Raw genomic sequence first — 6,687 nt, 5'->3', positions numbered from 1 at the left:
TCTCTAACAGCGTAGTTCACCTCAGCAGGTGTCAACTTGTGGGAATAATAGGCCACAGGATGCAATTCCCCAGTGTCAACGTCAGCCTGAGACAATATCTCTCCCACTGCTACTTGTGAAGCATCGACCTCTACCACGTAGGGACTGGAAGGATCAGGGTGCCTGAGAATAGGAGCCTGTGTAAATGCGGTCTTGAGTATGGTAAAGGCTTTGTCCGCTGCCTCTGACCACTGAAGTGGGACCCCTTTTTGCAATAATCGAGTGATAGGAGCTACCAAATCCGAAAACTGGTGAATAAACCGCCTATAGAAATTTGAAAACCCAATAAATTGTTGGATTTCTTTTACATTCTTGGGGGGAGGCCACTCCAGGACAGCACTAACCTTTCTCGGATCCATGCTTAGACCTGATGCTGACACTATAAATCCCAAAAAAGCAACCTGGTGGTGATGGAAGAAACATTTATCTAACTTACAGAAAAGGTTGTTCTTCTGCAACAGATGTAGGACAGCTTTAACATGACCTATATGATCCTCAAGAGTCTTGGAATATATCAGTAGATCATCGATATAGGCTATGACATGTTTGTCAAGGTACTCCTTCAGCACTTTATTGATGAAATACTGAAATGCTGAAGGAGCATTGCAAAGCCCAAAGGGCATCACCAGATATTCATACAGCCCGAACTTGGTGCAGAAAGCTGTCTTCCATTCATCGCCCTCCCTAACACGAACCAGGTGATAGGCCCCACGTAGATCTAATTTCGTGAACCATTGAGCATCTTTCACCTGGTCGAGTAGAGAGGAAATGAGCGGCAAGGGGTACTTGTTTTTTATAGTGATGGTGTTTAATGAGCGATAGTCTATGCAACATCGTAAACCCCCTTCCCGTTTAGGGATAAAAAACAATGCCGAAGAAGCAGGGGATCTAGATGGCCGAATAAACCCTAGCTCCAGCATGGTGTCAAGATACTCCCGTAAGTACATGTTCTCTTTCTCCGTAAGGGAGTATACTCTACTAGTGGGTATACGAGCGCCAGGTTGCAGGTCTATTCGGCAGTCATATACTCTATGGGGAGGCAAACTGGTAGCTTGTTTTTTATCAAACACTGTCTGATGTTCTTGATAAACAGGAGGTAACGTCATATCAGGTTGTTCCACCGGATCTGTTTCTGTGACAACTGCTGATACCAAAGATATTGTTTTCTGTATGGGGTAGTAACCACCGTAGATGAGGGAGCCGGAAGATCCAAGCTACCTGAGGGTGTTGGTTGTTCCTCTTCCTTTGAGAATGTGATACTAGTTGTCTGCCAATTTATACAAGGGTTGTGGAGACGTAACCAAGGAAGACCACTGGGAACTGGGGGGACTCGATCAAATCAAAAGCTAACTTTTCACAATGTGTGGGTTCAATGCATAAATCCAAAGGGATACTGGAATGTGTGATGGGTCCAGATTTTAAAGGACTCCCATCTATGGTATACACTTCCTCGGGGGCTTTTTTAAGCACTGTAGGGATGTCATTAGCAATGGCCCATTGATAGTCCATAAAATTGCCCGAGGCCCCAGAATCTATCATAATAGATTGTGTAATAGATCGTGTCAACCAGGACAGTCTGGACGTAATAAAGAAATGTCCTTCATTGTTCATTAATGAGGAGACCATTTGAACCAAAGGACCCGGCGGTACGGTCTCTGTTACCTTAGGGTCTGCTAGTTTTCCGATTTACGGAATGGTTTGGGTTGAACAGGACATTCTCGCAGGAAATGTCCTGCTTTGCCACAAAACAAACACAATCTATTCACCCTACGTCTTTGTTTTTCTGCCTCACTCAAAGGACCTTTTATACTCCCTATCTGCATGGTCTCTGGATCCTCAGACTTAACTTCAGATTCCGGTTCCTTTTCTCTATGACTGAATCTAGGATATTCAGGTCTCACTCTGTCTTTCCGTCTTTCTCCTAATCTATGATCTAGTTTCACCACTAAATCAATTAATTCAGGACAAGTAGCAGGAGGGTCTACAACATGAGCCAACTCGTCTTTGAGCTCATCTCTTAAGCCTTTATAAAAGAGAGCACTTCTTTTATTAGCAGGCCAGTCCACCTCTACAACTAATCTATTGAATGTAGTGATGTAGGTGATCAGATCTTTTGAACCTTGTTTCAGATTTAGTAGCTCTGTATCAGCAGCGTGAGTAAATGAATGCTTGTCAAACATCTTACGCAGTTCTCTACGAAAGGCGTCATAATCTAGCAACATGGGATCATCTTTCTCAATCAAGGGGATGGTCCAGTTAGCTGCTGACCCCCCGAGATATGATAGCACAAAAGCCACTTTTGCCTGATCGTTAGGAAAACAGGCAGCTTTGCATAGAAAATGTAACTGACACTGTGTCAGAAACGCTGCGCATTTAGAGGGTTCTCCATAAAACCTTTCAGGCGGGGCCAAAGGAATAGTATGGGGTGTGACCACCTGCACTACAGGGGTTGAGTTGCTGGCCCCTGCTCTTTCTCCTTCGTGTGCACTTAACGCCTCTAATCTTTCTGCAATATTTTGGGTCTCTCTCTGGAGATTCCCCACCATGCTAGCCACATCCTGAAGTGTGAGATCCATGACACCTAGGAGACAATTAAATAGAGCCTTCGCGTTCTGTCATGCACGCACCTTCTTTGTCTCGGAAGTGTCCTGGAGTCACGAAGCTATACACCCTGATTCCCCCCCGTCACCTCACGGGTGTCAGGAATGGACTCTAACACCCGAAAAGTAACCAAGGAGAACACAGGGGAACAAAACAAGGATAGGAAGGGGAGAAAAGAAAGGCACTCCACAGTCTTCTTCCACTCAGAGGAATTCCTTATCTTCCTTTGTAGCACTGCAGTAAAACATAAGAGATATAGGTGAAAATCTATTCCCTCCCCCAAGACCCTCAATATAATAAGTGTCAAGTCTTTTATGTACCTTGTGGAAGTTCAGGGAAAATGATAAGGAACGCAAGGAGGATGCCTGGAACTCTGTAATTTGACTGGATGGACTGTGTACATAGATTCTGTACTCCATAGCACCGTGTAGGTGCTCTGTAAATAAGTCCGGACTCAATACCAAGAACGAGGATTCTGTCTCTTAGTAAAACCAAACTAAACAAAGAAAACCCCTGACTCAAACGAGGGAAGACGGGAACCTACTCAAAAGGCCAACCGCAATTAATACTCCGCGGTAAAACAAAGTAACAGATAAATAACGAAACCAAGACAAAGATTCTGGAAGCAAGCCGCTTCGTAGAAACTTACATGCACCGCGATGCACCCGCACGCCTGAAACCCCTAGCTCCTCGGACGCCGACATGAACCCGGAACGAGTAGGAACACTATCTGGCTAAACGCGAAGCACTTCCTTTGGGTCTAGGGCGGGTTTAAAAACAGAACGCTATCTGTTAGCGCATGCGTGGTTCTAACGCATGCGCTCACACTCTCACCATTAATTTGCCAACCAACGCCAACCATAAGAAGAAAACGGACTGACTAACAACACGTTGTCATGGGCTACCGCCTGCAAATGTGATTGTCTTCTATAGCGCTACTCTTTATGTACGCGACAGGCATGACAGTTTGCTGTTGGTTTGTGTGATGCTTTTTGAAAATACATGGTATCAATATTTGCAATAGAGAGGAAATGTATTTTGTAAAATAGTGAGTTTTCAGAACTGAAATGGAATTCTTGTACATAGGACCTGCGCTGTGTTTCTAAAATGTTATTCAAAAAACGATTTGGGGGCAAATCAATGGTTTTACATTTTTGAGAAGGAATAAATAGTGTGTGCATGATTACATAAAAATATTTGAACCTTTTACAATCATATCACCTGTGTTACCTCAGATTAGGAAGCAGAATGAGCTTCTTTGCTGTTGGTTTGTGTCATTTTTTGGGTAATGCCTGGTAGGAATGTTTGCAATAGAGAGAAAATGTATTTTGTAAAATAGTGAGTTTTCAGAACTGAAATGGAATTCTTGTACATAGGACCTGCGCTGTGTTTCTAAAATTTTATTCAAAAAACGATTTTGGGGGGCGTGGCTAGCAGCCGACGATGGCGGCGGCTTAGAAGGCGAGCTCTGAGGCTGAAGCGGCCTCCTCGCAAATCCGAATACTTATCCGGTGACCAAACGCTACCCTGCGGGTAGGAACTGAAACCCGGGACGGGGGGGCACACCCGGCGTCAACCAGAACGTAAATCCGCCCGAGGGAAGAGAAGTAAATCGTGCGACTTGCACAAGCCACTGAGCGAGCCTGAAGCCGGGAGCTAACTGCCTTTGAGATCCGGCAGGAAGTGCGGCAAACTGGGCATCGAGGAACCGGAAGCTACCGAGGACGAGGCAGCGCGGAGGGCGAGAGGAGAGCACAGTCCGTTGGAGTCGGATTGCGGAGACATATGAGCCAGTGCCGTCCGGTGTGAGCTGTGACCGGGACCTGAGTCGGGAGGCGCCCCGGACCCCGCGCCTGAGGCGAACAGCCTAGCCGAGTCTGAGTGTGGACCCGTCATTTTGAATCCAAGCCCGCCGGCGGATTAGAGCGGAGGACGGAGTGGATGGCATCTGCATCGGTAAGGGGTCCAGATTGAAGCATGGGATAAGCGGAGGCCCCCGCTTGGACTGTGGTGAGTGTGACACGGGGGTCCGCCTCAAAATCGCACGGAGCCGCCCGCTAATGCGACAAGGGGGGTGGCCGGTGGCGGCACGATCCTGAGCAGCCTCGTGACCCGGACCCTGCACTGTTCCCCACCACCTTTGCCCAATTAACCCCGCCAGCCGGGGAGGGGACGGAATAGATGAACTAGTCTCCGCGGGGAGAGCAGACGAGGGACACTTGCGGCGGCGGCCATTGGGTCCTGACGGAGACCGCTCTCCTATTGTGAGCTCAACCAGACATTCACAGAGTGGCGGTGTCACAGAGTGGACAGTGTCCGGAACAGGGGGACCCCAGTCTTCTTCCTGTGACCACCTGATCCGATCCCTGGGTGGCCTGTCTATACTACCGGCCCGAGCCACGCGATCCTCCATCGCGGTGGCCGGTGTAACAGCGTGACCCGACCAACGGCTGGGTCCTCTCGCTTCAATACTCCTTGGTACCCCGCACAACATCGCCGGGACCCCTACGGTTGGCAGTGGACCCCTACTGGCTCCTACCCCGCGGCGACCCATCGCTGAGACAAAGGCTGAAATGGCGGGCAAGGGAGTGAAGGGCGGCAACACGCAATCAAGGCTCGAAAAATATGCCTTTGATAGAACGCCATCTTCCCCGGCTGAAATGAAATCGCAGGCGAACAAGACGGTCGACACGGCGGGGGGGAAGAAGGCGACCCTGGAGGACGTGATGCGGGCCTTGTCGCAGGTCCAGGTGACAGTAGGATCGATATCAACGGAAATCACGCTGCTGCGAGCGGACTTCCACAAAATGTCCGAAAGAGTGAACCCGATGGAGGTGGTCACAAAGTCTTTGGTGGAAGACGTCTCGGAACTGCAATCAATATGGAGCGGATCTCGAAAGAAAATAGGGAACTGCGTGGTAAGCTGGACGAGCAAGAAGGACGCTCAAGACCGAACAACATCCGCATATTAGGGGTTCCGGAGTCGGAAGACACTAGAGCTATGGATCTGTATGTGGAGGGCCTGATCCAACAAGAACTTAAACCCAAGGGTCTTTCGGCATTTTTCTCGGTGGAGCGAGCTCACCGAGTCCCTGGGGGACGCCCTAAAACGGGAGCATTTCCGAGACCGATCATTGCTCGACTCTTTAATTTCAGGGATAGGGATGCGATCTTACAAGCAGCGAGAAACTCGCCACCGATTAAAATTCAAAACTCGACACTGGCGTTCTTTCCTGACTACACGGCTGAGGTCGCCCGCAGACGGAGAACTTTCTTCGAGGTTAAAAAGGAACTACGAGCGAGAGAAATCCCCTATGCGATGCTTTTTCCAGCCAAATGAGAATAGTGGCGGACAATAAGACCTGGTTTTTTGATACCCCGGAATCGGCGCATGACTGGCTGGAGGGATGGAGAACGACGGGCCAGCCGCGCCGCTCCAATAGACAGAACAGGCACCGCAATACTGGTACGAGGCCGAGTTCCCAAATATCCGGAGAGGATGCGGGACAGCACTCCCCACTGAACGAGGCTCCAGACCGTGAAGAACTCGAAGAACAGTGACTTCCCGTAATCGTGAGAATGAGCTACCACTGGTTCGGGCCGGGTGGGCCTCCAAGGACACTGGGCAGAGGTTCTCCGAGGATGTGATGGGGGGGCGCTGGCTCCGGAGAGTCCTTCACCCCAGCGAACAAGTACTGTGTTAAGGGTTTGGGGTAGGCACTCTGCTATGTTGGGGGGGCGGGCAGTTCCAAGTCCGTTTAGCAGGGAGGCGGGGAGGGGGGGTTATGAGGTTAGGGGGGTTTTGTGTTTAGTGGGTAGTTTTGTGGGCTCGGATTGGTTGGGTAGATACACGTATGCAGCAAGGCGAGACTTGAGACATTTGGTAGGTCATGTTCATAGAGGCACGTAGTCACCCTTTACCATACCTACTATGGCATATAACACACAAACTGACTTAGGGGGGGTAAATCGTGGGTTGGGACCAGTGCCACCTTTACAACTCTTATCTTGGAATGTGAGGGGACTGGGGGATAAGGTTAAAAGAGG

Source organism: Lissotriton helveticus, chromosome 4_1, assembly GCF_964261635.1.
Source record: "Lissotriton helveticus chromosome 4_1, aLisHel1.1, whole genome shotgun sequence".
In the NCBI taxonomy this organism is placed as follows: Eukaryota; Metazoa; Chordata; class Amphibia; order Caudata; family Salamandridae; genus Lissotriton; species Lissotriton helveticus.
Note: the sequence above shows the minus strand (reverse complement) of the source record.